Genomic DNA, 11508 nt, shown 5'->3' on the forward strand with positions numbered 1-11508 from the left:
TCACCTCTCTCACCACTCCATCAACATACAAGTTAAACAACCACGGCGACATCACACATCCCTGTCTCAGCCCCACTCTCACCGGAAACCAATCACTCATTTCATTTCCTATTCTAACACATGCTTTACTACCTTTGTATAAACTTTTCACTGCTTGCAACAACCTTCCACCAACTCCATATAACCTCATCACATCCCACATTGCTTCCCTATCAACTCTATCATATGCTTTCTCCAGATCCATAAACGCAACATACACCTCCTTACCTTTTGCTAAATATTTCTCGCATATCTGCCTAACTGTAAAAATCTGATTCATACAACCCCTACCTCTTCTAAAACCACCCTGTACTTCCAAGATTGCATTCTCTGTTTTATCCTTAATCCTATTAATCAGTACTCTACCATACACTTTTCCAACTACACTCAACAAACTAATACCTCTTGAATTACAACACTCATGCACATCTCCCTTACCTTTATATAGTGGTACAATACATGCACAAACCCAATCTACTGGTACCATTGACAACACAAAACACATATTAAACAATCTCACCAACCATTCAAGTACAGTCACACCCCCTTCCTTCAACATCTCAGCTTTCACACCGTCCATACCAGATGCTTTTCCTACTCTCGTTTCATCTAGTGCTCTCCTCACTTCCTCTATTGTTATCTCTCTCTCATTCTCATCTCCCATCACTGGCACCTCAACACCTGGAACAGCAGTTATATTTGCCTCCCTATTATCCTCAACATTCAGCAACCTTTCAAAATATTCCGCCCACCTTTTCCTTGCCTCCTCTCCTTTTAACAACCTTCCATTTCCATCTTTCACTGTCTCTTCAATTCTTGCGCCAGCCTTCCTTACTCTCTTCACTTCTTTCCAAAACTTCTTCTTATTCTCTTCATATGACTGACCCAATCCCTGACCCCACCTCAGGTCAGCTGCCCTCTTTACTTCACGTACCTTGCGCTTTACTTCCACCTTTTTCTCTCTATATTTTTCATACTTCTCTATACTATTACTCTGCAGCCATTCTTCAAAAGCCCTCTTCTTCTCTTCCACTTTCACCTTCACTCCTTCATTCCACCATTCACTGCCCTTCCTCATGCTGCCTCCAACAACCTTCTTGCCACATACATCACTTGCAATCCCAACAAAATTTTCTTTTACTAACTTCCATTCCTCCTCTAAATTACCAGTTTCTCTTACTCCCACCTCATCATATGCCATTTTCAACCTTTCCTGATATTTACTTCTTACCCCCGGTTTTATTAGCTCTTCAATCCTCACTACCTCCCTTTTACATCCACCTACTCTATTCCCCCACTCTTTTGCTACAACTAATTTTCCTTCCACCAAAAAATGATCAGACATACCGTTAGCCATACCCCTAAACACGTGCACGTCTTTCAATCTTCCAAACATTCTTCTAGTTACCAACACATAATCCATTAATGCCCTTTCTACTACTCTTCCATTTGCCACTCTTACCCATGTATACTTATTCTTATCTTTCTTTTTAAAGAAGCTAGCACCTATTACCATCTCTTGTTCAACACACATGTCTACCAGTCTCTCACCACTCTCATTTTCACCTGGTACGCCATACTTACCAATGACACCTTCTACCTCTCCAGCGCCCACTCTAGCATTTAAGTCACCCATAACAACTACATAATTCCTTCTACCCAGTCCTTCTACACACCTAGTTAAATCATTCCAGAACTCATTCCGATCTTCTTCACTTTTCTCACTACCTGGCCCATACGCACTGACAAACGCCCAACATTCCCTACCCAACCTAACCCTTACCCACATTAACCTAGATGATATCTCCTTCCATTCCACTACTTTACCTGTCATCCATTCACTCAGCAATAACGCCACACCCTCTCTCGCTCTTCCCCTTTCAATCCCAGACACTCTACCAGACATTTCACCAAACATCACTTCACCCTTTCCTTTCATCTTTGTCTCACTCAAGGCCAGTACATGCATAGGAATAAATAACAAATTTTAATAGTACAGTAATTTGTTTTTCTTAGCTTTACAAACCTGAGAAGTCATATAAAGTTGAACTTCAAGCACCTCTCTGTCCTGAATCGGAGGTCAAATGTGAAGAGTTTATTACCGGTATGTAGGAGGGGCTACTTGCTTGTATGCATTACCTGTCATTAATTAATTCATTGATGAATTTAACGGATATTCCATTTCTGCTGAAGACATTCCATATTTTAAAGGACTCGGGTTTGTATAGCTAGTAAATAAACAAATTCTAAAATTTACTTTTGGAATCAGTGTTTGTGGATAAACAAACTATACTGTATATAGTATGTCCTTTGACTCATGTTTTGATTTTAGCAGTTATATTGTTTTACAAGTTACTGAATGTAAATTAGGACAGTCTGTAATTTTGATTTTATCGTTTAATTTCAGAATTTGAAGACATCACAGAATAGATATTTGATTTTATGGAAAGCTTGATTTTGGTCTTTGTTTCTCTGTAAATAAATCAGTATGTCTTTGAGAATGCTGTGTAAATGTACCAGAGCTGTTTCAGGAATACAGAGGCTATTTCTTGTCAGCAGTTCCTGCAAAGGTTTTCAGAATCCCGCCAGACATTGCAGGTAAGTGTACCATACAATTTAGTTGAAAGTAACCTGTATCAGTACAAGAAACAATAATCTTATTCAGGCTTTGATGTCAGGAAACTTAGAAAGGTTTTGAGTTTGAATAGTGGAACAGACATTATAGGTGAGGGACATGTGCTTCCACCATCGGAGGTCCCTTATATCTCATACTGCAATTTGTTGTAGAATACCGGTATATTGATGATTTTTCAATATTAAACTTAACCGGTGATCATATAAGCTGCAGCTCTGCTGCCCGACAGAAAAAACCTACGGACAAAATACGCCAGCGATCGCTATGCAGGTGGGGGTGTACATCAACAGCGCCATCTGTCGAGCAGGTACTCAGTACTCCAAGTAAACAAAGAACCAATTTTCTCTCTGTCGTGCCACCGGCAAGACCTACTAAATTCGCTGTTGCTTACTGGATTGGTTTTCACAGATTTTGGTGAAGTACACATTTCTAGTTATTAGCTTTCGCTTTGCAGAGGTTATCTTCAATACATCCTTGCATTCTTTTATTGATTTTTGGATTATTTGTTGACGACTTGGATAGATTTTGAATTCCCCTTTGACTAATTCAAGATGGCTGACCCTTCTCAAGTCCCTAAATACAGAAAGTGTAGTGCTAGGGACTGTTCAAGGCGTCTTCCGAAGGCCTCTATCGATCCGCACACCGTTTGTTCAAATTGTCGGGGTAAAACCTGTCAATTGGAAGATCGATGTGAGGAATGCTCTGGGCTTTCGGAATTCGATTTTCTCGAATTCCAAAAATATTCACGTAGGCTAGAGAGAGATAGAGTCAGGAGAAGTTCATCTCGCTCCGTTGATATTTCCTCTCCCCATGCCCCACAACCTATTCCTTCCCCTGTAGTGGTTGCTCCTGATCCCCCTTCTAGCACTCAACAATCTTCGATGGCAGATATGATGCGTGCCATCCAAGCTCTGGGTGAGAGAGTCGAGTCATTGGCGAGTGACCGTAACCAACTCATGGCTGACGTCAAGGAGTTGAAGGGTAAGAGTGCAGTGGGTAATGACAAAGTGAGTGGTAGTGTTGTGGAAAGTGTTAGTGGTGCGCTTGAGGGTGCGTCTGTTCGTGCCTGTCGTCCTCCCAGTCCGGGACCTCTTGCAAGCTCCCAAGCCCAGGGGAGAAGCAATGTCGTACGACCAAAGGGTTCGACAGGCTTTAATCAGCGGACAGACGTTCCCTCCGTGGTTTCGGACGTATCTTACCAAGATCGCCCCACCCACAAGAAGACGAGAGAGCCCATTTGTTCCTCGTCTGCGGAAGATGTTTCTCGGAAGAAACAATGGACCAAGGTCTCACGGCCTCTTAAACGCAAGTCGGTCCCTTCCGCGCAAGTCCAACGGCCCAGTTGTAGCCACTGGGTCAGTTCGGACTCGCTGCAGTCTTCCGATGACTGCACACCTCCTAAGAGAGGCAAAGCGGTAACGCAACAGGCAGTAACACCGTCTGTTGCCGCACCTGCTACTGTAGACCCTAAGTGGTATTTGCTGCAGACCATGCAGACGCAGTTAACGTCTTTAATGCAGGACTTTCGTGCGGAGAAGGTTGACGCTGCACCCGTTAGCCTACAACCAACCACGGTTGTGCGTCCAGTGGACGCTGAGGCTACCTTCTCCCGCACTCCAGCTGTGAGAGTCCCGCCACCCATGCGCAGTGTACCCTGCCAGCCGCATGTTGACGTTCAGCGACGCACGGAACCCTCCGTTGACGTTCGCGAGTTACAACAACAACCTAAGTTGTTTTGTTTTGACGCGGTGCGTCAACCTCCGCAACCCAGTGTGGTTACCACTACTCGCCCACAGCAGACTAGACAGTCAGGAGTAGACGCTTTGCGCCCCCGCGCTGCTATGGTTGTTGCCAGCTCACAGACTGGCCAACAGTGCCATGACGTTGTGTCCAGTGCAGTCACGCATGCACCCGTGCTGCCGGACTCAGCTGACCAGCCAATTCCTACTCCTTTGCCGCTTCCTCCTCAGTATTCAGACGATGGACTCTCTGATGATGACGACGCTGCACACCTTGACGACCCGCACACGGACATCGACGAACCCAAGACCACGCCTCCCTCCTTGGACTTTAGGAAAGTGCTTGCACTGTTCAAGGAGATGTATCCTGATCAGTTTGTTTCTGCAGCCCCACGCTCTCCTCCATCTGAGTTCGCTTTAGGCACGCAGTCATCCGCGCCTGCCTTTACGAAGCTCGTCCTCGCCCGCTCGTCCAAGAGAGCTTTAAGAGTGTTGGGAGATTGGATGCAGTCCAAAAAGCACCTTGGGAAGACAGCGTTCTTGTTTCCCCCTGCGAAACTCGCTTCCAGATCGAGCGTCTGGTATGCCACGGGAGAAGTTCTCGGCTTGGGAGTTCCTGCCTCTGCCCAGGGCGACTTCTCAAGTCTAGTAGACTCTCCCCGCAGGCTAGCCATGAGACGCTCCAAGATTTGTTGGACTCCTTCAGACTTAGACCATCTGATGAAAGGAGTGTTCAGAGCCTTCGAAGTTTTTAACTTTTTGGATTGGTGTTTGGGAGCGTTGAGCAGGAAGACCTCCCCTTCTGACAAGGAAACTTCCATGCTCGTTATGTCCTGCATGGACAAGGCCATACGGGACGGTTCCAGTGAGCTTGCGGCTTCGTTAGTTTCCGGGGTCCTCAAGAAACGGGAAAACCTTTGCTCCTTCTTGTCAGCTGGAGTAACACAATGTCAAAGATCGGAACTTATGTTTGCTCCTCTCTCAAAGTGCCTTTTCCCAGAGGAGTTGATCAAGGAGATTGCTGCCTCCTTGATTCAAAAAGACACGCATGACCTGGTTGCGTCATCTGCCCGCAAAGCCACCCCTTTGCCTACCGTGTCTAGACCCAGGATGGATACTCCAGCGTCAAGATTTATTCCGCCCTTTCGTGGCAGAGCCTCCAGCAGAGGAGGTGCTCGTGCCGAAGGTAAACGTGGGAGTAAGAAGAAAGGTACCAAGTCCTTTAGAGGCAGAGTCTGACTGCCACCTTCTTCAGACAGCAGTGGGAGCCAGACTCAAGAACTACAGGGGCGCAGATGCACAATCTGTGAAGTTGCTCAGAGAAGGGTACAAGATCCCGTTCTTGCGCAAACCCCCTCTAGCAACGACTCCCATCGACCTCTCTCCCAGGTACAGAGAGGAGGACAAGAGACTAGCTTTGAAGCAAGAGGTGTCTCTCTTACTAGAAAAGGGAGCGGTAGTCAAAGTCCGGGACCATCAATCCCCGGGCTTCTACAACCGTCTCTTCTTAGTGGTAAAGAAGACAGGAGGGTGGAGACCGGTGCTAGACGTCAGTGCTCTGAATGTCTTTGTCACAAAGCAGACGTTCGCCATGGAGACAACAAAGTCTGTTCTAGCAGCGGTCAGGAAGGAAGACTGGATGGTCTCTTTAGACCTCAAGGACGCTTACTTTCACGTCCCCATCCACCCAGATTCCCAGCCTTTTCTAAGGTTCGTTTACGGGAAGGTTGTCTACCAATTTCAAGCCCTGTGCTTTGGCCTAAGCACGGCGCCTCTTGTCTTTACGAAACTGATGAGGAATATTGCCAAATTCCTGCATTTAGCAGACATCAGAGCCTCCCTCTATTTGGACGACTGGCTTCTAAGAGCTTCGTCCAGTCGTCGCTGTCTGGAGAATCTAAAGTGGACTCTAGATCTGACCAAGGAATTGGGTCTCCTGGTCAATATGGAAAAGTCCCAACTGGTCCCATCCCAAACTATAGTGTACCTAGGGATGGAGATTCACAGTCAAGCTTTTCGGGCTTTTCCGTCGGCCCCCAGAATAAGTCAAGCCCAAGGATGCATCCAGAACATGCTAAAGAAGGACCGATGTTCAGTCAGACAGTGGATGAGTCTGATAGGGACGCTTTCATCACTGGACCAGTTCATTGCGTTAGGGAGACTGCACCTCCGTCCCCTTCAATTTCACCTAGCTGTTCACTGGAGAAAGGACAAGACGCTAGAAGCGGTCTCGATTCCCATTTCCTAGAAGATGAAGTCATCGCTGACTTGGTGGAAGGACAACATCTACCTCAGAGAGGGTCTGCCCCTGGCGTTCAGACCCCCAACCACGTTCTCTTCTCGGACGCATCGGACACGGGCTGGGGTGCGACATTAGACGGTCGGGAATGCTCGGGCACTTGGAACTCGGATCAAAGAACGTTACATATCAACTGCAAGGAGCTACTGGCAGTTCATCTGGCCTTGAAAAGCTTCAAGTCCCTCCTTCTAGGCAAGGTGGTGGAGGTGAACTCAGACAACACCACGGCCCTGGCGTACATCTCCAAGCAAGGAGGGACCCATTCTATGACGTTGTACGAGATCGCAAGGGACCTCCTCACCTGGTCAAGAGATCTAAACCTGTCTCTAGTAACGAGGTTCATTCAAGGCAACATGAATGTCATGGCGGACCGCCTCAGTCGGAAGGGTCAAATCATCCCAACAGAATGGACCCTACACAAGAATGTGTGCAAGAGACTATGGGCCACATGGGGCCAACCTACCTTAGATCTCTTTGCAACCTCGATGACCAAGAGGCTCCCAAATTATTGCTCGCCAATCCCGGACCCAGCAGCAGTTCATATAGATGCCTTTCTACTGGATTGGTCCCATCTAGACCTTTATGCATTCCCCCCGTTCAAGATTGTCAACAAGGTACTGCAGAAGTTCGCCTCTCACGAAGGGACAAGGTTGACGTTGGTTGCTCCCCTCTGGCCCGCGAGAGAATGGTTCACCGAGGTACTGCAATGGCTGGTGGACGTTCCCAGAACTCTTCCTCTAAGAGTGGACCTTCTACGTCAGCCACACGTAAAGAAGGTACACCCAAGCCTCCACGCTCTTCGTCTGACTGCCTTCAGACTATCGAAAGACTCTCGAGAGCTAGAGGCTTTTCGGAGGAGGCAGCCAGGGCGATTGCTAGAGCAAGGAGGACATCCACTCTTAGAGTCTACCAGTCGAAGTGGGAAGTCTTCCGAAGCTGGTGCAAGTCGGTATCAGTATCCTCAACCAGTACCTCTGTAACCCAAATAGCTGACTTCCTATTATACCTGAGGAAGGAAAGATCTCTTTCAGCTCCCACGATCAAAGGTTACAGAAGCATGTTGGCAGCAGTCTTCCGTCACAGAGGCTTAGATCTTTCCAACAACAAAGATCTACAGGACCTCCTTAAGTCTTTTGAGACCTCGAAGGAGCGTCGTTTGGCCACACCAGGTTGGAATTTAGACGTGGTACTAAGATTCCTTATGTCAGAAAGGTTCGAGCCACTACAATCAACCTCCTTTAAAGATCTCACTTTAAAGACTCTTTTCCTCGTCTGCTTAGCAACAGCTAAAAGAGTCAGTGAGATACACGCCTTCAGCAGAAACATCGGATTTTCATCTGAAACGGCTACATGTTCTTTACAGCTTGGTTTTCTAGCCAAAAACGAACTACCTTCTCGTCCTTGGCCGAAATCGTTCGATATTCCAAGCCTTTCTAATTTGGTTGGAAATGAACTAGAAAGAGTCTTATGCCCTGTTAGAGCTCTTAAGTTCTATTTAAGACGAACTAAACCTTTACGAGGACAGTCAGAAGCTTTATGGTGTGCTATTAAGAAACCTTCTTTACCTATGTCAAAGAATGCAGTTTCCTATTATATCAGACTGTTGATACGAGAAGCTCATTCCCATCTGAATGAGGAAGACCATGCTTTGCTGAAGGTAAGGACACATGAAGTTAGAGCTGTCGCAACTTCAGTGGCCTTCAAACAAAACAGATCTCTGCAGAGTATAATGGACGCAACCTATTGGAGAAGCAAGTCAGTGTTCGCGTCTTTTTATCTTAAAGATGTCCAGTCTCTTTACGAGAACTGCTACACCCTGGGACCATTCGTAGCAGCGAGTGCAGTAGTGGGTGAGGGCTCTACCACTACATTCCCCTAATTCCATAACCTTTTTTAATCTTTCTCTTGAAATGCTTTTATTGTTGTTTTTTGGGTTGTCCGGAAGGCTAAGAAGCCTTTCGCATCCTGGTTGATTTGGCGGGTGGTCAAATTCTTTTCTTGAGAAGCGCCTAGATTAGAGGTTTTGATGAGGTCCTTTAGTATGGGTTGCAACCCTTGATACTTCAGCTCCTAGGAGTCGCTCAGCATCCTAAGAGGATCGCGAGGCTCAGTAAGGAAGACGTACTTAAAAAGGCAGAGTAATTGTTCAAGTCGACTTCCTTACCAGGTACTTATTTATTTTATGTTTGTTATTTTGAATAACTGCTAAAATGAAATACAAAATACTTAGCTCATAATAATGTAAACATGTAATGCTGGTCTCTACCCACCCCCCTGGGTGTGAATCAGCTTATATGATCACCGGTTAAGTTTAATATTGAAAAATGTTATTTTTATAATAAAATAAATTTTTGAATATACTTACCCGGTGATCATATATTAAAGGACCCTCCCTTCCTCCCCAATAGAGACCCAGTGGACCGAGGAGAAAATTGGTTCTTTGTTTACTTGGAGTACTGAGTACCTGCTTGACAGATGGCGCTGTTGATGTACACCCCCACCTGCATAGCGATCGCTGGCGTATTTTGTCCGTAGGTTTTTTCTGTCGGGCAGCAGAGCTGCAGCTTATATGATCACCGGGTAAGTATATTCAAAAATTTATTTTATTAATAAAAATAACATTTTGTTTTTATTTACACTCATTTAATTTCTTATCAGTTTGAAGATGGTATTGTGAATACTTTATAGTGTAACAAGATTCATTGAGAGATATGTTTCTTCCAGGGCAAGATATTGAAAGGTTAGCCTTTGTACTATTTTTTATTGTATCAATATTATGCATGTCTTATTGTTTACATTCATTCACATCCTATTATACCTATTATGGTTTTTATGTTTATTTGTTCCTATACATAATACAAATCTTAGACCTTTGATAGTAGTATGACTTTTGGTAAGCTGGAATGGCTGTTAAGCTTTCAACAAGGTAAACACAATTGGCTGTCGGGAAGCGAGTGAAGCCCCACCAACCCGACTTGTAGCTTACTTCACTCTGCCTTCAACCCTCCGTACTGTACAGACGTACTTGTTGGTGTCATACTTTGGATTTTTTCTTTTCAGTTTGTTTTCTGTTGATGATGATATCTCTGTGATTTGTCATGTGGTTTTAACCTATAGGTTCCCCCAAAGCCCCCATACTTAGCTCACAAGGATAGTGAGCTTGAGCAGGACTCAAACTCCAGTCCGGCAGATCGCCAAGCAAGGACATTCCCAATAGGTTACCCCAACTCTTAAGTAACAAAAATCTATAATACATAACCTTACAAACCTGAGACCTTTTAAGTTATACTATTCCTCAACCGCCCCAGTAGTCTTAGGTTAAGGGTCAAAGTGAAGATAGCACTACCTATTAGATGGGCAGGGATTACCCACCACCCGAAAACCAGCTGTGTTTATCTTGTTAAAAGTGCTGAAGTCATGCTCTTATTAAACATCTCAAATTTTTATGGTTAGGGAAAATACAAAATGGTTAAAAAGACTGATTTTCACTTGCGTTTTTTTCATGCATCATGGTCTACATCATATGCAGGTGTAAGTTAGGCTAGATAGGCTAGTACAGATAAAAGTGAGAGAGAAAAAATCTCAAGTAATATAGAGTGGGAGAAGGTGAACAAGAACTTGTGATACACATGAATAAATTGGAGCAAGGTTATTAAATAGATTAGTTGGATAGATATGTATTTTAAAGGGTTATTTTTAATAAGGAGGATATGTGAGAGGTAGATACAGTATGAACATTCGATAGGAAGGTGCAAACAATTAGCATAAACTTGAGAATATTAATGCAGGTGACTGTTGAGGTTATTAGAAGGTCATCAGAAGATTAAAGAATGGAAAGACATTAGGAGTTGATACCATTATACTGTACGTGAGATGCTATGTTACAGTGGTGATAGTGACATAATGGCTGACTTTGATTTTTAAAGTATCTTTGGATGAGATAGAGCATTGGAAGGTATGTGCAAGAGAATATTTGTTACAATATATGGAATAAATTATAATGGGGCAAATGTAAGAATGTACTAGATGAGGTATATGGTTTTGTTTGAATAAGACGGATAACAGTAAGACTGCAGTGCTAATTGTGGGATTAGACAAAGGAGGAGGAGTGAGGTTCATTCTCAAATAAAAGTATGATGGCTAGTATGGTACACACTTCAACTATTCATCATTATTTGATAACTGTATAACTGTATAATTCCACCATATAACCTATTTATCACATGGTTCTGAGCAGTAAAGCAATCTGTATACTGGTAATACAGTAAAGCATTGTATTTTTATACTGTAGTCACCAGTGAGTGATCATGAATTGGAGGAAAAAGATTTGTTGGCATTTTAGGTAGCAATATTCATATTCCTCATTACTGTAGAGCAAAAAATATTTTTCAGCAATGATCTTAAAATATACACACGTTCTGGGGATAAAGGGCAGACAAGTCTTTTCTCCGGGCAGCGTCTTCCAAAGGACAGTGACTTTTTCAAAGCTTTGGGCACAACAGATGAACTTTCTTCTCATATTGGGTAAGGAGATTTTGTGTACAGTTGGTTTTACTTTACCTGCTGGTATTATTTTATTTTGTGTAAAAGTATGCTTTATGCTATAGGCTTTTTTGCATTTTCTTAATTTCTTTTTACTGCTCTTGCATCATCTTTCAAAATGAATTGGACTTAGTAATACAGCAGTATAATTGTGCAGTAGTCCCCTATTACTGTATTCTGTAATTCATCCTACACAATAATTCACATTTTTTTTCAATCACCATTTTCAGTGTGCTATCCCCTCAGAGTCTTGT

The 11508-nt window shown here is 44.0% G+C and overlaps 1 long non-coding RNA gene across 1 annotated transcript in view; it reads left to right on the top strand.

Moving 5' to 3' along the window:
• Positions 1–11235, top strand: part of LOC137641975 (uncharacterized) — a 51637-nt gene extending 40402 nt beyond the window's left edge. Inside the window, exons 2-3 of the long non-coding RNA XR_011044620.1 lie at positions 2447–2637; positions 11105–11235. This is a non-coding gene — a long non-coding RNA (uncharacterized lncRNA). The remainder of the gene's footprint in view (positions 1–2446; positions 2638–11104) is intronic.
• The last annotated feature ends 273 nt before the right edge of the window (positions 11236–11508 follow it).

This window comes from Palaemon carinicauda, chromosome 6 (genome assembly GCF_036898095.1).
Source record: "Palaemon carinicauda isolate YSFRI2023 chromosome 6, ASM3689809v2, whole genome shotgun sequence".
In the NCBI taxonomy this organism is placed as follows: Eukaryota; Metazoa; Arthropoda; class Malacostraca; order Decapoda; family Palaemonidae; genus Palaemon; species Palaemon carinicauda.